The sequence below is a fragment of the Oryctolagus cuniculus genome, chromosome 12, assembly GCF_051225735.1.
Source record: "Oryctolagus cuniculus isolate XC-2025 breed Fujian yellow rabbit chromosome 12, ASM5122573v1, whole genome shotgun sequence".
Taxonomy (NCBI): Eukaryota; Metazoa; Chordata; class Mammalia; order Lagomorpha; family Leporidae; genus Oryctolagus; species Oryctolagus cuniculus.
This window is the reverse complement of record NC_142878.1, coordinates 52,510,913-52,535,632: the sequence shown is the minus strand read 5'-3', so window position 1 is coordinate 52,535,632 and position 24,720 is coordinate 52,510,913. Positions and strand designations below refer to the sequence as shown.

General features: G+C 46.0%; 1 gene segment (V, D, J or C); it reads left to right on the top strand.

The window, feature by feature from the left end:
- Positions 1-349: 349 nt before the first annotated feature.
- Positions 350-24,720, top strand: part of LOC103351170 (T cell receptor alpha chain constant-like) — a 59,646-nt gene continuing 35,275 nt past the window's right edge. The window contains exon 1 of the C gene segment in view: positions 350-478.

Below are 24,720 nucleotides of genomic sequence, written 5' to 3'. Positions count from 1 at the left end.
TCCAGAAATCGTTAGTAGCTGGTAGTTGCTATGGGTTTTGGAAATTGGAGAACATCATAGCACAGTGGAATTATCTGGAACAGGAGGGTGTGATTAGGATTAATGAGATGAAAGGAAATTCTGGCTCGAGGGTAGAAGCATCCTGAAAGGGAAGATGCAGGACACCTTGGGGAAGCTGTAGCATTTATCATACTCCAGGCAGCCAAGAGCACACACAGCCAAATCCCAACACACACTCGACCTTTTCACGATTACAAGTTCCTGCCATTATTACAATGTCTTTGGCTTCTTGGCCAAATATCAGCAGGTCCTAAATCCAAAGTGGAACAACACTCCTGTTTCCAGCACCAAGTCGCTCACCCCCACACCCCACACCCGCACACGCCCAGGTGCTGTTTTTGTAGAGGCGTCTGACATTGTGTGAACTACGGGAACAAGCTGGTGTTTGGCTCAGGAACCACTGTGAGAGTCAAGCCTTGTGAGTACGAAACATTTTGGCCCACCCCAACCCCAACCTGCATTGTATTATCTATTGAGCAGACTGTTTTCTGACTTGGAAATATTTGCTCCGAAAGACAGAAATTCCAGGTGCAGCACAGCCTTTCATTAGTGGCATTCACTTAAGCATTTCCATGTGCTGTTGCCTTAATCACACCAATTCGCTGGTGTGGTCCACAGCGTTCAAACTGAGCTTAAATTTTTAGAAGAAAGAAAAGAAGTCAGCGTCTCTGGGGGCTGTGCTGCTTGCTGTGTGGGTGGGTGTCTACACTCACAACGTGGCAACCTCAGTCTGCAGTTCTGAGCTCGGAGATTTATCCTGAGCCCTGACTTAGAGCAGTGTCAGAAAAGCTGCATGCTGCCTGGCTGGTAGGGCATTGCTGGGATCACTGTCAGGAGAGAGCAGGCCGACAGCCTGGTGAGGGACGCTCGTGACAGGTGCCCATCTTCTTTCTGCAAAGCTGCTGCCAACAGGGAGCACAGGACGGCAGAGACAAGCTGACCTCTGGGCCTGAGACTGTTCAGCAGCTGGGCCCAGTAAGTCTGAGCAGCGAGTGAGAGCTTCATGCACATGTGAGCATCCTCCTGTAGATTCCAAATCCACAAACCGCAGTGTCTTTTTGCGCCTTGTCTATGTGTGGGAGGAAGGCCTCTGTCTTACCCTCTCTTGTGGGACAGAAGAAAACAGTGTGGTCAAGTCCACTCTCATGAGCAAGTCGACAGTGATGCCATTGGCAGCCATGTCACGGCACTCCTCCCCTCCCCCCCCCACCCAGTCCTTATCTCTGGGCCCTTTTCCTCGTTGTGAGCATTTTGAGCTTTCATGCCAGCAACAAGAAAGAGAAAGAAATGACCAGTGGCACGGGTCACAGCCGAAAACTGTCCCTGGTGTCTGTGGACTGCAGAGCAGCTATGGAGGTTGTGGGAGGCTCAGGGCATGAGATTCTGGGAGAGAGGTTTCTGTAAAGGCCTGCCCCAGGGTGTGAATACAGGAGGAGGCGGGCAACGACTCACCTTTGGGAGAGGAACCCAGCTGATGGTCCGACCCTGTGAGTGCTTCTCCGAACGGTGGGGATGGGGGTGGCGGTGACTAAACGCTGTTCCCGTAGGAACATCCCCAGCCCCTGCTCATGCGTCTCAGACACCACTGCCCTTGTTTGGCACCATCCTAAGCACATGGGAGGGTTTGAGCCCTGTAGACCAAGGAGGTGATGCAGCCTGTGCTTTGGAGGACTCCCGAGATCCCTTTTGCAATTATGTTTGTCCATGAGTCCATTATTGGAAGTTCTGGGTTCCAGCAGACAAAGAGTCTGAGCTTCGGGTTGGGGCACAGACATATGTAGGCCACTTCACCGGCAGCACCTCTCTAACAAAAATTACTTTCATGGGCATTGGAGAAATGGCACAGACAGAAGTCTCCCCTTTTTTGTCTTCATGCCCTCTTCACTGCCTGACTTAAGGACCTTAAACTAGAACAGTTATTAATCATTTTATTTCTCAGCCCCATCACTCATCAAATGTGACAAGAAGGATCCATTAACAAAATTCAGAAATAGAAAGGACAAAGAGTTCAAGTCTCAATGTTTTCCCAGTTGAACCTGACAACTCCTCAGCCTTAATCAACTAGCCAGTGTCCATGGTCAATCAACATCAAAGAGGTCAACCAATGGCTGCTGTTAGTCAAGCAAGTTTCTGGCCAGATCCATACTACCCTCATAGGAGCTAAAACAGCAGAGTTTGGGAAATGGATATGTACACCTGGGGGCTCACTTAGGCTGCCCAAGTGGAAAGCCCTGGGACACTGGTGCAGATCAGATAGGAAGTCTACAGCGGGTTTCTGCTATGCAGTATCTCACGGTGTAAACCAGCAGTGCCAGGAAACTCAGCTTTGGATCAGGGACAAGACTTCAGGTCACCCTTGGTAGGTAATCCAACTGCCTGCTCCTTTAAAACAGGGAATCTTACAGAGGGGATATCCTGGCTGGAGGGAGCCTTCCCTTCCTGCCTGTGGGAGGTGACCTCACTGAGGATACCTGCACTCAGTCAGTGCTTGTGCTGTTTGGATTCTGTCACTGAGGCTTTCCTCTCCACCTGCGAAAACAGACCTCTCTCTGCTCCAAGCTTCTTTAGTCTTCATTACTCCATGTGTTTCCTTTGGATCAGTGGGTTTGGGAATTAATTTATTGTCAGAGCTTTGGCACTGGCAATAGAATAAAAAGAACCCTCAAAGAGAGAAGAGAGAATCTCACTCACTCTGATAACTTTCCAGGGCTGATCTGTCTAAGTGGGAAGAAGTGGGTGAGAATGACCTTTTAATGACTGTTTTGGAGAGTCTTTAATGAAGTTTGCCCAGTGACCTACTCACTCAACTTCTGAGAGGAATTATTTTGCTAGACCTTTGGTGAAGTAAAGCAAAACCTTGACCCTCTGAAAATACAATCAAGTGCCAACCCTTCTCCCACAAAGCACTGCCATGTTTCATTATTGACCAATTATGAAATGACTGTAAGATAATGGACGTAAAATTATATAGATGAGGAGCTTGCGTACTTTCAGTCTATGAATAAGATGCAAACTGCAGAAGTGCCAGCGCGTCCACCGGCAGCTCCTCATATACAGAGGTCCCCGAAGACGAACTGTGTGCCCAGGCATGATTTCTTTGCAGCTTTGGTTTATACACTGCTCAGGGACCTGTTCGGAAGCTGATTACATGTCTCAGAGTACCAATATGGGGTGTAGATTAGCTCTGCTCGGTGCACTGAGAAGTGTTCACATTCACAGCCTTGAAGCTGGGAGGAATGGCCCCATTCCTGTAGGAAAAGGAGATTGGGACTGCTGTGTTGTGCAATGTCTATCAGTGCCTCTGCCCCTTGTCCTTGCCATGCTGGGGGCTGGCTGCAGGGTTCCCCTGGAGGTTTTTGTTAAAGCATATATTACTGTGGCAATAACAACAATGCCCCACGCTTTGGAGCAGGGACCAGACTGACAATAAAACCAAGTAAGTAGGGGGAATGGGTCGATCTTAGACGCCAGCCTGAGTAAAAGGCAGGGCTGTTCTGTGCAGTTTTGGTGGCATTAGGCACAGCCACTCTCAAGTGGATCAATGCACCTGATTTCTTTGTGCCTGAGAACCTGAGCTGGCTAGAAGTCTGTTGGCTGATAAATCCTGGCAATCTTGAGAATTAGGTCAGAAAGAAGTAGCAACATTCACTGTTGTTTTTCATTAGCTCTGTTATATATAGAAAAACTGAGGACAATGTGTGAGATCCATATTTTGTTATAAGACAAAATCAAAACACCTAACAACTCAGAAATCGGGTTTTCCTCAATTAAGAGCCCTCCACTCTGAGAGGAATGCAATCATCCTGTTTGCTGTTTTTGTTTGTTGAGGTTTTTTTGGTTTCTGTTTGTAAGAACTATAGCTGTGAGAGTTGTAGAACTGTGTTGTGCTCCTAGTTCCTAAACTATCCACTCTATTCCAATTATTATTGGCCACCTGGGCTAGGTGGCATGTCTCTGCTTGACCTTGCTTTTGTCCCCATGTGTCTTGGGCATGAGCAGACCATCAAAACCCAGTGTTCTGGGAACAAAACTGGTGGTTAAGTTCAAGCCCAGATGTATCTGCACAGCCAGCTGTTATTTTTAGAGAAATCTCTAACCTTGTGAAGGTGCTTCGAGTGAGGCTGCCAGGTGGCGAGACTCCCCCTAGGGGGAAACTGATCTCACTGGCTCCATCTCCTGCTCAAGCCTTTGTACCTGATTATTGTAAGGCCCCTTACGACTGTGTGAAATATGGAGGAGGCCAAGGAAAGCTCATCTTTGGAAAAGGCACTAAACTCTTCGTGAAACCAAGTAAGTGTTGGGGATTCCAAAGGCTGTGCCTCTGAGCACAACTCAAGTACAACCCAGAGTGAGTGAGGAGGAACTTACGACCCCTTCCTCTGTGTGGGTTTCCCCTCTTCATCCACAAACCCCCCAGAATTGTTCTGGTCCAGGCCCTGTGCTGCCCTCACTCCAGCCCAGCACTCGCCTCTGCTGGACGCAGGAAAACTCTGGGCTCCCTGACATGTGGCAGGGCACCTCCCAGGAGTGATTGCCTATCTCACTGTGGGCAGCGGTGACCTTTTCAGGCACGTCTCATGGAAGAGAGGAGCTTTATTTACAGCATCAAGGACCCGATGAGCCATCATCTGTGTGGCTGCTGTGCGATTGCTTGTTAGACATTAGCTCTCATGGGGGGATTGTAGGAGGAAGAGACACAGGGTGGCTTCTGCAAGGGGTTATTTGTCTAGACAGAATGCACTGTGGAGCTCAAATACCGTCTCCTCCAACTTTGGCAAAGGCACCTCGCTGTTGGTCATACCCAGTAAGTTCTCGTGGTTAACTAATTATCCTTTCCTGAAAGAAGTCCAATGGGACCTGTTGAAACACAGCTGAATTTAATTGCTTCGTTTAGTGTGCAGTTGTTAACTGCGCAGTATATGTGAGCAAGATATGAATACATGTTTCCCTGGAGGCTGGAGCTGGCTATCAGGTCTATGGGCAGTGATAAATTGTACTAACACGGCAGTCAGTTTTTCTCAAAGGTCCACGAAGCACATCGTGGCTTTGAAAAGGAGGCTGAGATAAGGAGACAAGCTTTGTGATAGAGACGAAGTGAACCCGATGAAAAGGGGGGCTACCAACACAGCAGCATATAACCAAAGAAGGGTGTCCTTCACGGATATGTGATGAGGTCCCGTTGTGTCATCTGGTAGCACTGAAAAGTAAGGCAAGAGGCGGAGGGCCCAGGTGAGGTGAGGGCAGCCGGGGTTACAAGCCTCACCCGCTGAGAGAAAAGCAGGCCAAGAAAGCATTCAGGCAAGAGAACAGCCTTTGTGGGTGATGTCATGGGCTTGCTTCTCTATGGACAGTGCCCCTCTTCACTCCAGGGATAAAATAGTCCCCCAAATGGACTTCACCCATTGACCTAGGCCGGCTGAGTCAGGGAGAAGCAAAGGATCTCCCTCGCCCAAGCATAGCATAGAAGGCTTCCCCACCACCCGCATTATCTGTGATAAAGCAGACTGTTTATCTGAGTTGTGAAGCTGTCAGAGAGAGGGTAGTAGAGATGGCTGATAGAAAGCTATATCAAACATTCCCAGACTATCTCCACCCTTGCAGAATTCAGTGCTTTGTTTGTTTTGGTTTGTTTCGGTTGTTTGTTTTGCTTTTTGTCTGTTAGGATTACAGAAATGGGAGTCTTCTGTGTTTGCAGAAATGTGTGCTACCTCTGAGTAGTCGTTCATGAACAATCCTCTGTGCCTGAATCAGGTGTGACAATAAGGTAATAGGGTTGATTTGTTAACAAATAGAGTTGATACGTTTAAGGAAGCAGTGTCGTCAAAGCAGTCAGCTTGGGGCGGGACACACTTGGTTCTAACACACAGCCCATTGCTCAGCTCCCTTTTTGGCAACTGCCCTCAAAGACCACAGCACTCGCTTTTTGTAGCACCCATGATGGATTTCCCTTTTGAAGGTGGATTTCACTTTTCTCAGTAATCAAAAGCCTTTCTGGACCAAGTCTTAATAAATAAAGAGGGACTCAAGCTAGTTAGTGGTGTTATTTTAGATCCAAAACAAGATGTCACTATAAATTAATGTTATTGGTTTGTTTATGTGGCTCATAAGCTGACCCTCACAGGGACTCCTAAAGGGAATACTTTGAAGCGTCCAGCACCCATTTAGATGTTTAAGTCCTAGGACATTTGCTAAATCAGCCTCTTAATAAACACACTCAAGATAAAGCTAGCTAAAATAAAGCTAGATAAAGCTAAAGAGATTAAGAACCAACAGAACAAATGAGGACTTTCTGTATGGACTGAGATATAATCCCAAGTAAATGACTTTGAGAAAAACTTAGTCAAGACCTTCCAATAGAGAAAGTAATATATGATATCTTACAGTTGTTCAGTAAAGTTGCTTCAAGAAATGGTAACCCCATATCAGTTTATGTAGAGCCGTGTAACATTGTGACTTCCTCAGGAAGCTACAAATACACCTTTGGCACCGGCACCATTCTGAAGGTTTTAACAAGTGAGTATTACAGGCAAGACAGACTTTAAAAGCTGTTGAGGTTCATGCTTAAGGGGCAAGGGAAAGTAAGATAGAAAAAGCACCCCCATTATAAACTGTGGAAGCCAAAATTACGGCTACCTAAAATGGCAGTTCTGGGTCCCCCTACACAGAAAGGGCAAGGGACGGCTCTGAGGCTTGCCGTGATGGTCTTCCCACCAATCTTATGAGACCTGCATTAATCATTAGAGAAATGTTGATGGGTGAAGACTACAAGAAAGTCCTCTGTATACAACAGCAATTCTGTGCTCTTTATTCTCTTCTTTAACACTGTCTTCTCATTTCACATTTTGCAGTCACTTCTCCTACCCCTGGTTATGCTGCTCTCCCCTGTCCAGCTCAGTGCTATATCTGGCTGGAGAACAGCATTTGTGAAACCATCTCAAGGGAAAATCGTGTCCACGTCTTAGCCTGCCACTCAAGGCTCCTTAAAATCTGAGCCATTTTCTGTTCTCTGCATTTTTTTCCAGTTGTTCCCTTTCACAAGTGCTCTGCTCCAGGCAAACTGGATACCCGCTTCCCCTAAATGCTTACACATGCCCATACCTGTACCCCATGTCCATGCATCACGCAACCTGGACCCATCACCAAAATCAGACTTACACAGCTGAAACAAACCGAGTTTCACTGTCTCAGCCTAGACACCCAGCACAGTTGTCACCAGATTTTGAGAAATCATGTCATTACAAAAAAAAAAAAAAAAAAAAATAGGGAGGCCAGAATAAGAGATCTAGCAAACGAATAGCAAAGTAGGGAAGGAGATGGTTTCCGTAACAGATGTGAGAAGGATGAATCTGCCCATGGGAGAAGATTCCCTGGAAGAGAAATAGCGACCTAAATTCCCCTGGGAATGTGCAGCTCCTATTTCCTGTGTGTTTCTTGCTTTCCCCCAGCATGATCCATTCCTAACTGCCAGTTAAGCCCCAGTCCTCAAGGTGGCCAATGACGGGGAAGGGGGAGGAGGCCACACTGGACACTCAGTGCAGGTGCCCATGGAGCTTCTGACTAGAGTTCTTCTTCACATTGTCTCAAAACTGAGAGAGTCCCAAAAGGATTGCCAGGAATGGATGGGAGAAGCTATGCTGATCCCAACAGAGCGATTTCAGGTCAGTCCTTGAGCTGTGCTATCTCCCAGGAAATGGTCGGTGAGACTGGAAAAGTCTCCCCTGGGATAAGGATGGGACGTGGTAAAAAGTCCTTTTCTTGGTGACCATCTAAGCACAGGATGAAAAGATTTGGAGTTAGAACTCCAGAGTAGACCACTGTATGTGACTGTCCCTAATTCTGTGCAAGGAAAAGGTTGGCCATCCCCTCGGACAATCCAGGAGCTGGTCTGAGCTGACTGGCTCCAGCACCCTGAAGCTGTGGGTCCACACACTGACCCCTCTTCCAGGTTGCACAGAGACAGCTCCCCTCAGTCGCTTCCCTGTGCTGATGGTCTGATTGCTCTGCTTTGGTGCCAGGGACATAAACTATCCTTACTTTGTCCAGTTGAGGAATGTGATTTTCAGAACCCTGGAGAACCATCATCCAAAACACTGAAGGATATATTAAGACTTTGGCGGTCAGTTTCTGGGTGCCTGTGCAGACAACTCTTTCTTGAGAATATTCCAAAAGAATATCCTTCATGTATCCAATGTGGAAATTACCCTGAAATCCAGCTGGTGCTAGGCTTCTACATCAGCTTATTACTGTGACGATTACTTAATATTCTCTGCGCTCACAGTATCGCTCCTTCCAGAAGATCTTTAGGGAAAACTTACTTCAGTTTCTAGGAGGTTTCTGCTGAGCCGTAGATCACTGTGTGAATAATAATGCAGGCAACGTGATCACATTTGGAGGGGGAACAAGGTTAATGGTCAAACCCCGTGAGTATCTCTGCTGAATCCATAATGAATGCTCTAATTTCAAAAGGAAGCTGTAGCATTGAGCTCAGTCGTCTGTTTCCTCCACTCAATTTTATTTTTTGTATGAATTCTAGTGAGTAGATGGCATACATACCTGTAAAAATGGGCATCTAAATAATGGTATGGCGTGGAAAGAAATGCATTGGAACAAATGTACTTCTAGTCCATTTTGTCTTAACCTTTTGGTTCCATGCACTGAACATGGAGATGGGTGAGCACTGGAGTGGGAGAGTCCTCCTCTGGCAGCTCTGGCAGGGTCGGAATCATGTCACTCCTTGCTGGCCTGGTCTGAGTGGGGAGGGGATGACATCGAACCTCCAGAGAACCTTTTCACCCTGACCATGTTGTGAATTGACCGCCATAATAAACAGTCTTCCCCGCTGCCTCTTTGGCCAGGCTCCCAGCTGGAGGAGCACGTCTGCCGGATTTGGGGATTGAAAGGGATTTCCTGGTACACACTGGCTGGTCGGTTTCTGTAAAGCTTTCTATGACTGTGTAATATTGGCAACAACCAAAAGCTGATTTGGGGACTGGGGACGCGTCTGGAAGTAAATCCAAGTGAGTCTTCATGTTAACTCTCTCAACCCTGTCTATGTAGTTTGAGATATCTGAGAAACTACCTTCTACTTTTTCAGCCCTCATGCTTGAAACGTCCAGCTGTGGCAAGTGGCTTCTGTCCTGTCCACAAAAGCTAAGCCCTTGCCTACTTCTCAATCAAAATAGCTAAGTAGAGGGATCCCGAAGTGCATGATGGAAAGGCAGCCGGAGTATTAGACCACTTTCTTACAGAGTAAAACAGACTAGCTCATTCCAAGAAAGTCATTCAGAGAGCCTGAAAACTGGAGAAGGTGAGAATATGCATCATGAGTTATGGCTTCCTTAGTCCATACTGTGCCAACCTTGCTGTGGGCCATGGGTAAACACTGTTTCTTTCCAATCAAAGAAAAGTCAAGTGCTGCTGGGCACCCCCCCCCCCAATGTAGGGCCATCCAGTGACCAGGCTAGAGAACATATAGCCTGGCCATACATTTCCTGCATCATTCTATGCTCCCTGGCTTTGAGCCTGATTGTGGATTTGCAAGAGGTAACAGGAGAAATGTTGGCTCCATCCCGATTCTGGTCTTTCCTGTAAAATTCTTCTCTCCAAGAATCTTCAGAGACATCTTAGCAACTACCCGTCCTGTTCAGGAGGTTGCTTCCTATAACCAAATTGTGTTCCCAGAAGTGTTTGCTATGGCTTTTGCTTGGGCTAGGATCTGGCTCACTTCTGGAGCTCCAGGCTTGACAAAGATCAGGGAGAGGAAAGGCAATTGTACAATGGAACCAAAGGGCTTCAAGAAAGGCAGCTTTGATATAGGCATTAATGAATTTAATGAATTTCTAAATGAGCTTCTATGTGTGGTTGTGATAAGACTCTCCAGGGAGAAGGTCACCCTTACCTTTGCAGCTCTAAATGTAAAATGTGTAGTTAAAAAAAAAGACAAGAAAAGAAATGTCAATTGCAGTGCCAACATGAAGAGGGTGGGTATAAACACTGGACTAGTGTTAGTGTTAAGTTTATAAAGTGTAAGCCTTGCAGAAGAACCATCTCTGAGCATATTTATTAGGGTCAATGAGCTAACCATTTTGCTAGTGCCATTGATAAGCACAGTTCAAAGAAGAATCCAAAATTGAAAAAAGCAAATGAAAGGCATGGTATAAGTAGGTATGAGTATGAATTTTGGAGTCAGACAGTTTGGGCAGACCCTACTTCTGCTGCTTACTAGACATGTGACCTTATGCAGGTTACCTAGTCTCTTATGCCTCATTGTTCTCATCTGTAAAATGGAGACAGTAATAGTACCTGGGTCACTGAGATGTTAAGAGATTAAAAGAGTTCGTCACTCAAGAGGTCTTTGCAAACACATAGTAAGTCTTCAGTAAGGATGTATTTATTATTACTAGGTCAGGTTGCTGGGGAGAAGAAAGAAAAATTAGGAATGATCCCCCATTGATAGTTTTTGTAAAGTAGAGCATTACAGTGTGGTTCTAGCAACATAGGAAAGCTAATATTTGGGCAAGGGACAACTTTAAAAGTAAAACCAGGTAGGTCTTAATGTTCCCAAATGAACCACAGTTGTCCACTGTGTTCATTATTTGTTAATCCACTTCGCCTTTTCAACTTCTAATCAAAGATGCTTGCTTTTAAGTTTATTTTCCTTTTATAAAGATAAGGAGCATGTGCATAGAGTCTTGGACAATACTCTGCCTTCTCACCTATTTGGCAAGTGGCAAAAAGAAGGAAGATTCAAGGTGGTCGGGTGTGGAGTTTCTGGTGAAGCTTGAGCAAATGTTAGCTTGGCTGACTTAGGAGAAATAAAAACATCAAATATGGGTAGTTTGCAAAAAAAAAAAAAAAAGAAAGAAAGAAAAAGAAAGGTGATCTTACATAGTCTATGCCGTGTACTAAGGTGGAAGACATCCCGGAGACCACCAGAATTCTGCTTGCATTGTTTTTCATGGGAAAAAATAGGTCATGTAGAAATGGCAAGTTTTTGTTTGGGGGGAAAAATGTGGCGAGGAAAGAAGACTGTTAGCTGTTCAGATGATTTTGTTAGGAAACCTGAAGACAATACTTTTCATAGGATGGGTTTTAAGAGTTTGTCACCAAGTAGGAGTCAAAATGTGTGTAGCATACACCTGAGAGCTTTGCAGAGGAAGAAAATCGAGCAGAATCAAGCAAAAGTGTTTTTGTACTGGGCAGAAACACTGTGCCAGTTTCTGGGATAAAAGATGTCATCTTTGGGACTGGAACAAAGCTGACCGTTATTCCCTGTAAGTCCTCTCCCACTTGAGAAAAAGCCCTTAATCTATAATGACCAGCTTTCACGTTGCAGGCGCCTAATGAATTTCTGAATGAGCTTCCGTGTGCTAACCTGATAAGACTCTCTGGGGAGAAGGTCACTGTTACCTTTGCAGCTCGAAATGCAGTGTGTGTTGTAAGGAAAATTGGGAAACGTTGGTTGCAGTGCCAAAATCAAGAGGGGGTGTAAATATTGGGCCAGTTTTGGAGTGAGGTTTATAAAACGTAAACTGTCCAGAAGAACCATCTTAGGGTATATTGATTAGTTTGTATCTATACTGCACAATTGTCCAGTTAATTTGATTAATATCAGTAGCTGATCTAGATATGTAGGTACTTCCTTGAGAAAACTTCTTTGTGCTCCAAATTGCTTGAATTGACTGTCACATTACCTGAATAATTACCAAATCTGTTTTACTTTGTGCCGTATAGATTCAGCCTAATAAAAACAAATGCCTTTGTATTTTTCCCCAGTCTGTCTCCTCTGCACACAGAAAGTTTTCCTTCTATGAAACAGCATCTCCGCACACAAAGAGAAGATACCCAGCAAGCCATTTGACTTATGGCTGCTGCTGTTTTGCATTTATATGACTCCTTTCCCTGGAAGAGATTAAGACACTTTATACGACTTATTAGCTAAACAGATTGACAGCCTAATTAGGAAGGGAGAAACAGATTCTGTGTATCTTTTCATGGCTGCTGTTCCTACCCACTCATATAGAACATTTGGTCAGATGGCTTTGCAAGACAGAAATTAGGTGTTTGTAGTGCAGGGACTTTCTCAGCTGCTTGGGAGAGGCTGTCACAGGAGGCAGAATGACACTTAAATAGGTCAGGGCAACTGACAGAGCCAGAAAAATTTCTTTCCCCTGGAACTCACGTGTACTCGCAAAGCATAGGATGACAAACGTTGATATCAGCGGTTAGTGTGAGTCTACTCTGCTTATTTCTGTTTTTAGACCTTTGCACTCCAAGTCCTACTCCTTCCATCTCTGACTCCTGTATCCAACTTTCTCTCTCCTTTAAATTCTTTACCACCATGCCTACCCCTAGTACCAATGCCTGTACCTCTGCCACAAACTGCTGTCTGCCTATTTGCCAGCCAGCTGTATTTCTGAGAAGCTTCTTGGCTCCCTGCATGATCCTCCAATGGCTCAGGGACCTGGGGAATCCTCTCTGAGGGTGGCCCCAGCAGAGCTTCCACAGAGGCAGAGGTGGCCACCGTGGGCTACTGAACACCTGTGTGAGGGCTGGAGCTGGGCCCCGGACCGGGAAGAGCCGTGGGAAAGAAGACCTCACATGCAATGAGAATAGCATGGCTTTCGTGATACCTCTGTCTGACTCTTCTCCCATGCCTGAGAAACTGGAGCTTCTACCTTGTGCCCCAAGCTGAGTGGCCGTGAAGAGGTGGCAGGGTTTTTGTAGTAGAGTCAGCCACTGTGGACAGATGGGTTATGGGAATGTGCTGCATTTTGGATCTGGCACACAAGTGATTGTGAAACCATGTAAGTGTATTTTTTCTCATTTCTGGGGCTAACATGTCTGTGAATCCCACAGAGGAGTTCACACACATACACACACACACACACACACACACAATTTCCCCAGCTAGTCACTCATGCAGTTCAATCTCTGAGTCTACCCACACAGCCAGTTTGACCATTACAATGTTCAAATTCATTTAGTGCTGCCAATAGCAAATGGAAATTGGCACCTCCTGGGAACCTAATCGCTACTCAGTCACCAGCGGGGGAGGACAGTCATGTCTTCTTCCCTGGCCACGTGCCTTGGAATTCAGCTGACCTTTTCCACGCGGAGTTCTTCTGGCAGATTAAGTGGTTATGTCTGCTAACTTTCTGGGGGGAAAAACACTCAAGACAGATATATTCACTGGCAATTTTCACAATGAAATCTTTTTCTGTTAGCTGTTTTAACAATAAACTTCAGCTAACAGGTTCTCTGCTATTCGTGTTAATAATGTCTTGAACAATCATATTTCCCCCACGTTATCCAAAATGCATTTCAATGCCGTAACCCACAGCACCAGCGGCAGCCCTTTTATCTTCGTAACATTCTCCAATAAGGTGAGCAGGGTCACACATCACCAAACATATTTCAAAGACACAAAAGCTGAAACCCAGAGAAGTCATTTAAGCCAAATCTCTCTCTTCCTCTCTCTCTGTCTCTCTCTGTCTCACACACACACACACACACACACACACACACAAAGTCAGAGATGGGATTAGAGCTGGGGATGCCGTTTGCTACTAGGGAATTACTTTGAGCTGTCACTTGGTGAATGGAAACATAATCAGTACAGGCTGTAGGATTTTCAGGAGCTGAAAGTGAACAGAAACGAATGCTGGCTATTTGATGGCACTGGCATTTTGAGTGTAGCCCAAGTCTTCTTTGCCGCTGGTAGGCATTTGGTGCCAGAGATGGAAAAATGAGTCTAAGGGCTCAGGAGGTTTTCGTAGAGCTGGGTATCACTGTGTACTCCAACACAAACAAGCTCATCTTTGGGACTGGGACCACATTACAAGTCTCCCCAAGTAAGTACTAAACACTAAGGGGCAATTTTGAAAAAGCAGTTTCTAGAAAGAACCAAGCCATTTTGGTACATTCTTCCGGTACTATGGCCACCCCTCCCAGTATGGCGCTTTGTACCTCTAGCTGCTGGGCTGCCGGTCCCCCAGGATGCCATTCTTCACAGAACCAAATCCATTAAATCTCTGTGCAAACACTCTGCTGCTGCCTACAGTCTTAGCAGCAGTGGAAACAAGACACTAGAGAATCAGATGCGTTATGACTCCAAGCAAATGATCTATTTCTCTCTTTTACATTTTTATTTAAAATATTGGGAAAGGTGCTGCAAGTTCAACTTCAATTTGAAAACTGTTTATGAATTACATTTTCCTTATAGGCAGAGAGACCTAGATTGGCTTTGGATGGTTAGTCATTTGATTTCATCATCTGTGTCTGGAATCTATAATGGGCAAGGGAATCAAATGTAATTAAATGAACAAATAATCTTCAATAGTCAATATTCCTACATTGTTTTATGTGCTCTGCTCTGGAGTTTTTATCTGGCTTTATCTCTAATAGGATCCCCAGAAGGACAGGGAAGGTTTTTGTTAAGGTTTTTGTGTCTGTGTGGATAACAACTATCAGTTCATCTGGGGCTCTGGGACCAAGCTAATTATAAAGCCAGGTAAGTCTCAGGATGTGACTGTAAGGGACAGAGGACACTGGTTGAATAATGCACAAAGTGTCACATGTAAATTGTATTTTTAAGAGCAATGCAGCCTGTTGCAATGCACTTGACCTAAATGGGGTCATCACTCTCAGCGAGAGGCAATGTCAGCCACCAACTCTCTTGTTTGGTCTCACTGCTTCCAGAAAGAATAATGATTAACTAGCCCTCTAAGCGAGCAGAGCTGGCTTGTTGGGGCGTGCCTGATTCCCTGTGACATGGTTGGAACCAGCCTCTTTCCATGGGAATAACAAATTCAAAGAGAAGGGAAAGGGCTCCAGCCATAGCCTTGTAGGTGAAAAGTAACGTGTCTGCACCTTTCCCGACAGCCTGGCCTTGGGCTGCTGCCCCACACGGAGAGCAGATGCCTGTGAAGCTCACCACTTGCTGGTGAATCACCCGAGGTTCTGGGCTTTGGCACAAATGCCATCAGTCCATGATTCAAAAGGCAGTGTCAGGGCATATCAGGGGAGTATGAAGGCTAGAGGGTACTTGGCAAAGGCAGAAACTGGCTTCTGTAGCAGTGGGACTGGTATGTTCCTCACCCACCCTTCCACGGCCCTACCTGTGGGTTCTTGTAAGGCCCTGAAGGGCTGTGTGGATTTTGGAGGTGGGGTAAACAGGCTCACCTTTGGGACTGGCACTCTGCTGTCTGTCAAGCCAAGTACGTGAGTAGTGGGATTTGTCAGGTGTATCCGTGTCCATGGCAAGTGGGACATAACAGCCGCCCTTTGGTGACAGGAAGGCTGAGGTTGACTTTGTTCCCGGCTGTCATCACTTATCTGCCACAATAGGGCAGGCTCTGGACATCTCCCATTGTCCTGGATGGCACAGCAGTCAGGGAAGGGGAAACAGTGCTAATTGTAAGAGAAATCCCAGGGGAGAATACAGCTGTGGGAAAATTGTTCTCCTCTAAGTGCTGCATGCTTTTGCTCCTGTGAATCCATTTATCAGCTCTGATCACACATTTATCTGTGCAGATACAACCTCGGCTAAACCTGTGTACGCAATTCTGTGTCAGCTGCTCCAAGCACCTTCTTCCTCAAGTCTTATTTTTCTTACAAAAAGAGATCCCAGAGACATGCTGGGGAGATGGCTGAGGGTAGGAAGAGGGTAAGAGGAGGCTTAAGCTGGGTTAGTTCTCCATGAGAACCGTGAGCCTTGTAGCACTTTCCCTCTACTTCTTGAATTTGCTTCCCTTTCATTTGCTCAGAGTGAGTCCTTTTTGTGTCATCTGGCCACACGTTGCCAAGCTGAGGACAGAAGTCAGTTTTGAACTCTCTTCCTCTTCAAAGCCGAAGAATCAACAAGTCCCAGTGAGGTCAGGGGCGACCACAAGTCTCCTCTCTCCAAATTCACAATTCTGTCACTTGAGCCCAACTTTTCACCCCACAAGTCATTGACCTGGTGTCACTGTCTGGGAATGTTCACTCTGCTCTCTCATCCACAGCTACTCGGTGTGTATTCAAGCCCAGCCAGTGCTCAGCTTCAAGATAAAAGAGCTCTTGGGTGCCATTATGCTTAACTTTAGTATTCAGTCCTTTTTCTAACACAAAATGTTCACTTCTTCCATGTGCTTCGAACTTGGGCTTCTTAAGGCTGTGGGAGATGGTGTGTTTATTACTCCTCATCGTTTCTGGCTAAAACAGCATATGAGTCCATGGTGGGTCTTCTTGGGAAAAAGATAGGGCTATTCAACTGTTGTTATTCTTCCTTCCTAAAATATATTCTTAGGTTATCACGTGGGCTCCATTACACACTGAGGAGGCTTCAAAACAACTTGACCAGGGAGCAAGGAACAGGACCACAGAGTTTAGGTAGCAACTAGAGGTCAGCTCAGATGGCTCAGTAGCTGGAAAACATCCTCGTGGAGGTGGAAATGCACCACTGCTTTGGAGCTGTGTGTCAAAGGCTGAGTGCTCACATGGGAGAGACAGAGTTGTTCACAAATTGATTCGGTATTGGCAGATTTAAGCCTAGAAATGCAAAAGGATTTTAAAAGCTCATAGGTTTGGATGTTTTGTTTTGTTTTGTTTTTTTAAGGAGAAATGGTTTGCTTTATGTTGCAGAACCAATTTTTTCTTTCTATCCTAAAAGGCCAATTTGCAGAGACACAGAAAAATAAGCAGTACCGGGTGAGTCCAGCTGCCCTCTCACCACGGTGCCGTGTGTTCATATGGGTTTTATGAGGAGTTTCAGTAAAGGCAGGAAATACTGTGGCAACAGCAACACCAGAGTCGTCTTTGGAAATGGGACCCGGCTGGCAGTGAGGCCCAGTAAGTGTTTGTTTCTACTTATATTTGACCAAACAAATAAATCTTGTGAAGTTAGTGGAGATTTAATTTAATATGTAAGCAAATGTACCTTTTGAAAAATGACTTTTGCAAATACATGAAACATTCATGTTTGTTGAGAATAGAGCAATAATGATAAATAGATGCAAAATGATAGGATACCAAATCACCTTTAATATGGTAACTCAGCTCTCCTTCCAGAGAAATATTGGGGCCACAGTTATTTACAGCTACAGCAGCTCTTAAACTATCTTCTGCAATGATTTGTGTGTTTACTGCGATTTTGCCCAGAGAACTTATCTTCTATTTAAAATGAGAATCTATCTCATTTTAAATGCTACTAATATTTATAAGGTATCTTCTTTTTCTCTCATGCTTATATATATATATATATATATATGTATTTATTCTAAAAGATCTAAGAAACCCAAATGTTGTCCCATTTTGACAAATGTCCTCATCTAGTCCCATACATGTCAAATTTCACTAAAAACACAGCTCTACTATTCAAACAAAATGGGAGAAAATAACAATTCTGAGATGAATTGACAATCCCAGATGGCTTTACAAACACGTGGAAGGAAATTCAAAATGAAATAAAAGGGCAGGCATGATGACAAGATTTTTGTTTAATGATCAAGTCCTCCATAGGGAGTAAAAGCCTTTTAAATGCATCTCACTGGAGAGGTGTGAAATAAGGCTTTCCAGGGGGTGTTCCTGAGCTGTCACTTCCTCCCCATTCCCATTTGGGAGACAACAAGACCCATCCAAATGTCAGATAAAAAAGATGAGGTTAAGAGAGGCCTCTCCAAGTTGACTGGCTGGGTCATTAAGGTCAATGATTGATTATAATTAAGACTATGGAATGGGCCAGCGCCACAGCTCACTAGGCTAATCCTCTGCCTTGTGGCACCGGCACACCGGGTTCTAGTCCCGGTCAGGGCGCCGGATTCTGTCCTGGTTGCCCCTCTTCCAGGCCAGCTCTCTGCTGTGGCCCGGGAGTGCAGTGGAGGATGGCCCAAGTACTTGGGCCCTGCACCCCATGGAGACCAGGATAGGCACCTGGCTCCTGCCATTGGCAGCGCGGTGCACCGGCCGCAGCACGCCGGCCGCGGTGGCCATTGGAGGGTGAACCAACTGCAAAAAGGAAGACCTTTCTCTCTGTCTCTCTCTCTCACTGTCCACTCTGCCTGTCCAAAAAAAAAAAGACTATGGAATGACCAACTTGAAGCACTTCGAGATTCTGAATGGTTTCATTGTGGGAAGTTCCAGAAGACAAAGAAATGGGCTAAAAGTCTCTGTAAGTTTGGTTTATGTCTCATAAACCATGAGACGTAAATGCTTCATAATCTTCCCATATTCATCTTTTTCAATGACTGTCATGAAAAGTACCTTTGGGGTGAGGTAGGCAGGGAGGGGAAGATAGTGGGGCTTGGTTCTCTAAGTGTCAAACAAGGATCCAGTCAGGGTTTATAGCAATGGCAGAAGGTGGTGAGAGACCACATCCATGGATTGTGGAATGAGAACAATTCCCAAAAGATCAGGATCCTTCTGTGCCAAAGTGAGTGATACTCCCTACCCCTAGCTACAGCAGGGTTACCATGAGGATAGCAAACATTGGCTTGGCCTGAGGCGAAGGATTCTCAGAGTTTGGTGATATGGTTAACTCTAGAATTTGAGGCTCAGAGCTGAGGATAGGATGAAGTCTCTGTAACCCCAGTTCTGTCTCAGGTAGAAATCCAGATGTGTATTTGAAGGGGACTGTTCCTGCCACCATTCCTTGTTTGGGCTCTGAAGAGTTGATTTCTAGTTCAGTGGCTGCCTGCCAATTTTTTTTTTTTTTTTTTTTTTTTTTTTGCCTGCAGAAACAGAATTGTGTTTGATATCAGAAAAGAGTTTGTTGAATCGTTGCTTTTATAATTTACTCTCAGTGTCAAATGAGGTCATTCAATTTCCTCTCTGCACATTTGCAATAAGCAGCATAAAATTCAAGCAAAACAACCAGGAGACACAGAGAAAGATGGCTGAACAGATAATGAGGCCTGTTTATTACAGGAGAAGAGAATCTATTAAGTCCCATGGAGGTGAAGTATTCATGAAGGGATATGTGGCTTCCCCCCCCAAAAAAATTCACTAGGAATTTTTGTTATGGTCCCAATAAAAGTGTGAAGTGATTCTTAACAAAATCATCTTTGGAAAAGGGATGCAACTTCATGTTCTCCCCTGTGCGTCTGTTCAGGTGATTTTTCTGGTGTTGACTTCCATTGAGTTAAATGTGCTTGGGGTGTTGGGTGAGAAAGTTCCTTAAGGTCTAAGACGTGTAGGTGGCCACAAGGCTCTGGCCTTTTTCTTGTAGAGGCCCTGTTCTCAGCCTTTCTACAGGTTAGACAAACACCAAATTCTCCCGTTCTAGTGCTGGGAAAATTGCTGCCAGTCTTCTGCTATGTAAATATCAATTATCTTTTTTTCCTTGTTTATCAAATATTTAGAACTGTAAAATTGTGAAACTTAGTCCAGAATTCGTTTTCAAGTCTTCCCCCCATAGCCTAGCCTCGGTGGACTTTGTTTGGGCACATTGTTTAACCCAGTGTGATTTCTGGCTCCAACTAAATTGGTTTTGGAAATGACCCCAGTGTACCTATGATCCCTCTCCTCCCACACTTCATGGAAGGTGCTTTCCTCTGTTTCACCTCTGCTGAGGGTCCTGGCTCTAAAGCCCCATGCTTTCTCATTTCCCTTGTTCCAGGGTTGGGCAGGAGATAACTTTTTTAAGAGCTACTTAAATGTCAGAGACAACAAAGGTAGCATGCTGGCCAAGAAAAACATCTTGTGTTGTATCTTCTCACTCTGTGCCCTTTTCTAAATATTTCCCTTCATTTAGGAGAAGTCACCAGTCCTTTTTACTTAGAGTACAGCAAGGAGTTCAGCGTGAGACCAGTAGTAAGGGTTTTCTTTGCAACAATGAGCTAGAAGCTGGCAGGCCATTCTGACATGCATTCATGGGCTCAGTTCTATGTGTGGAAGCTCTTATCAGTATGGCGGAGAAGCAAAGCCAGCAGCGTTTTGATTATGCTACACTTCGTAGAGGAGCAAGTTGTGCTAAAGGAAAAGCAAAACTATGGTTAAGCAGGAGGAAGATTTCTGTGTGATTCTGCCTGGAAAGAGCATGAGCAAGAACAAACACCCAGAAGAAACACCAAGGCCAGGCACTCAGGGTTTTTGTCATGGAAGTAATCACTGTGGGGACACAGGAGGCAGGCAGCTTGTTTTTGGAATGGGCACGAGACTTTCTGTGATTGCAAGTAAGTGTTCCCTAGTTCTGATCACCAGTGTCTGCTTCCCTTAAATGATTTTGCATTATACCCAGGAATGCTTTTCCCCCCAGGAAAGGTATGGGCTGGGTTGTTAGTGTTGAACAGGGAGATACGCAGAGTATTCTGTTACAGTTTTAAAAGGTCTACCAGACAATCACAGGCAAGCACAGAGCTGGGCCCTGCACGGCACCCTGGCCTCAGCACCTCCAGCTTATTCTGAACACACATCTTGGCCCAATTCCACCCTTTGACCTCAGGAGACCAAAGCCCTAGCACAAAGAACCTGAGACTCTTTAGCTGAGGAGGGGGTGGGTGGGGGCACAGAAAGTCTTGTCTGAGAGTGGAGAGTCATTTTTAAATACTCATATATTGTGGGGTTCTATAAACATTTCTCATTGCAAACTATTCCAGTTACAGACAAAGTCAGTAGTCACCTTGACCCCTCCCTTCAATATCGATTTCCTCCCCCAAAGGGACTAATGAGCCTGGTTTGGTGTATTGTGATGAGTTTCTCTGAGGATAAGTTGACATGAAATCCCATCTTCAAGGAAGGAAACTCAAGAGATACAGAGTTCAGACTACTGTCTGTGGGGTTTCATTGAGAAATAAGGAATAGTGCTGGAGGCAAAGGAGAGCTCTTGAAACCTTGGCAGATCTTTGGTCAGAATAGCCCTTGGCTGAAGGCAGGAGGTTGAACCAGATGCAAGTCCAGCCAGGTCTCTGCAGGTCTGTAAGGGATGGTGCATTCCATGGCGAGCCCCAAAATACCTTTCTCTTTTGCCTGTTGTCTGTTGTTTCAGTCTGAGCTTTCAGCAGAGTCGCTCCTGTGCTGTGATTGGTTTGACTTTCTCAGGGTTTTTGCAAAGAAAGGAAACTGTGTGTACTCTGGGGTTGCGGGTAACCAGCTCACTTTTGGAAAGGGCACCAAACTCTCGGTCACACCAAGTAAGTTCTTTTCTGGCTAATTATTCTTCCCAAGAAGCCCATCTTCCATCATGCAGAAGCTGTCAAAACACAGGTGGTGTTTTCTTTGCTTAGTTTGTGTTGGGTGGTTCGTGATACCAGTCGGAAAACAAGGTTATTAATGCACGTAGTCCCTGGGGCGTTGTACTTGAGCTTTTCATATCTATGGAGTTTCTCCCTGAAAAAATACGTGAGCCCTACAAGGAGGAAGGCACAGGGAGTGGAGCTGGGAAAGGCAGGAACTGGATGAAAATAGACAAAGGGCCTGCAGGAACAACAAACAAGACGGGATCCCAGGAGACAAAGCAGTAGCCACTTGCAGTGAATTTCCCAGGAGGCGCTCCTGCCAAAGCCTATTCTTTCAAGGAAAATTACGGTAAATAGAATTGGGATGGGAAGTTGCTAGTTATTAGCATTCCTCCCACGTTCTAACCTAATTACAAGGAGATTGTTTTGGCCATGGGCAGTCATTTCAGGTTTTGTTTTCCTGCTGACCCTCAGCCCCCAGCCCTCTGCTGCCACCTCCACCTGTCTTCCTAGAGGCCCCTGTCAAGGTTATTGCAATAGCACTGAGCACTGTGTAACACCAACACAGGCAAATTAACCTTTGGGGATGGGACCACACTCACCGTGAAGCCAAGTAAGTTGTGTGCTTCTTTGCCTGGGCCTTCAGGGATAATCAATCAAATCATTAGCTTGAAAAATACTTTAATCCTGCGCATCTGCTTGGGCTCTTTATTAATGTTCTTTCTCCAGGCCAAAGAGAGCTAGTTCTCTTCCGGCTTTAACCTGAGACGTGAGTGCATGGATACGCACACGTGCACGCACACACGCTTGCTGTAGCTCTCCAGGAGCGGCCCACAGGAAAGAAGGGGAAATTCAAACAATAGTTGGGCTGGTGAGGATCTCAGGACGGGCCTCCAGAGGACCCAGCCCTCACAGTGTTCCCAGCAGGCTGTCTGTCCAGATGGGCTGTGCTCTGCATCTGGTGATCTAGGGTGGGAAACTCCTCAGTTTCTCTCAATTCCAAAAGTAAGTAGCCCTGCTGCCAGGAGTGCTTTCTCACATCTAACCTTGATGCCTCTGCTGCAATTTCCATCTCAATTTGAAAAGAACCCCTAGATCCCTTGGTATCTAGATTGGGAATAAAACAGCCCCTATAAAATGGGACACTCAAAACTGATGCCTCGGCTGCAGTCACTCTGAGATGCATGGATCCCCTCTAGACATTTGGAGCCGACATCATTATGGATTGGACACTATAGCATGAGCTTGGAAGACAGAAAACCCTGAATTCCTGTCCTTGCTCCAAGGACTGAAGTAGCTGTGTGATGTTGGGCCAGTTTCCTACCCTCACTGAATCTCAATTTCCCCATCCATAAAATGAAGGCAAAAATACACCTAGCTTGTTGAGTTACTGTAAGCACGAAATGAAATGATATAGCGAAAGTACTTAGTGTGGGGCTCAGAGCATAGAAGTAGCTCATTCAACCCCAGCTATTAGAGATGCTGATCAACAGCATCTCCCGTGCACAGCACAGCTTTTGTTCCTCCTGCTCTTCTGTCAGGAGCAGGGCCGGAATGAGGGGCGGGTGCAGAATGCCAGTCTGTTTTATGAGATTCTTCACCTGGGATTTAGAATCCTCATTTAAATACAAAACCATCCAAGTGTCAAAGGCAGGGGAGAGGTTTTGGCAGACAGCTGCCTGGCTGGGGCTCCGGGCGCTACACACGAACCCTTGGAGCAAGGAAGCAGCTCACAGGACTCCCCCCTCAAGCCAGCCCCAGCATGACTTCCTCCTAAGTGTGCTGAGCCCCTGCCCAGAGACGGCGGCCCCCTCTCCCCTTGGCGGGGCGGTGGTAGAGAGGATAGGGAAGGGAAAGCTGTCCCAAAATTGTCCTTCCACTCCTCTGGGAAGTCAAGTTCAGGAGAGATTGGCTCTTGGAAACAGGCAGTCAATGAAACTCTCAGACCTGGAGATGAGAATCCGTGAGGGCTACGGAGGCAAAGCGGGGCAGTTTATTTCACAGAAAAGAGGCTGAGGGTGAGGTGGGAACTGAATCACATTTCTGAGTCTGGGGGAGGAAGCCTTCCACAGAAGCTAGGTTCTCCACCAGGATGCGGCCCCCAGGATGAGGTTAGCACTGCCAGAGGAAGGGAGTCGGGTTCGTGGTAAAACCTTCCTAATAGGTTTTTGAACAGTGAAAATGAGCTGTCAGGAGTCGTTGCCAGCACGCACTTTCTCCAGGGGGTTTTTGAAAGGAGATAGACACCCTCCTATCAGGACTGAGTGAAGAGCAGCCCTGCCTCGAGGCGGGAAGAGAAATGAGAGAGCCTCTGTAAGCCTCGTCCCAGCCCGCCAGCCTCTCTCCGTGAACAGACACGCGCTCATTAATGCAGAGCTGCTGCCTTCGGGACACAAGGGGTTGCCGAGTTGAGTTCTGGAAGTTTTGCTTGCCTGGTTCCCAAATTCCCTTTGTTCTCGGGACTTCATGGGACCCATGGGCTGGCTTTTTCACACAAAAGCTAAAAACACAGGTTCTGGGGTCCTGAGTGTTGAGATGCCCTGGCATGTGGGGAGGAAGCTCTGGGGGTTTTTGCTGAGCCCAGAATCACTGTGGGAATATATGCCCAGAATCTGGTCTTCGGTCCCGGAACCACCTTGTCTGTGCTGCCCTGTAAGTACAGCTGAGTGGGGTGGGGAAATGAGTCCGGCTGTCAGCTTGGGAATGCACTGGGGTGGGGGGCCGAGGATGGGAGCATGAAGCTGGGAGCCCACTGTGACCCCAGGAGCGGTGATGAAGAGGAACGTAGAAAAGGAGAGAAGGACAGAAAAATGAGGAGTTTGTTATTCTGGAGCATTGCTTATTCCGGAAGGAAAATCATAGGCCCGAGAGCATCATACCAGGAGGTGCACCAGAGCTCGCTGCACTGGGGGCCTTTGTGGGGAAGCTGGGCTGCCAGGTTTTTGATGCTGAGATGATCACTGTGCAAAGGACAAGCCTTCTCCTCTATCTTTGGGAAGGGGACAAGGCTGCTTGTCAAACCGAGTAAGTGGCATAGACTTTGAACTGTGGGCTGAATATGATTATCCGTGAGAAGAAACTGCTCTTCTCCATACAGGCCCCCTTAGATCAGGACATTGAAAGGGTTGAGCAGATTGGAGCTCACTACCTGGTACCTGCTCCCCACTAGGGCCCCACTGATAACCCAGCTTTGGGATCTGTCCCCTTTATCAGACTTCCAATAAGGAAAACCATCCAATAGTAAAGTTTTCCCCAGAAGAAACGACCAACAGTTATCCCCATTTTACAGATTTTAAAACTGAGGCAAATTGAAGCTAATGGTGAATACTGTGTCAATCAAAACAGACCATGAGGATCTTGAAATGGTTTTTCCACTAGATTTGTGAGTCCCAAACTCCAGGTTATTTCAAGGAGAAGGTAACGGTTGTAAGCAGCCCTGGTTGGAGCTCCAGTGGTCTGAGGAGTGGGTTTAAGACCAGGGAAATGCCCAGATGGGTGGGCTTCCATC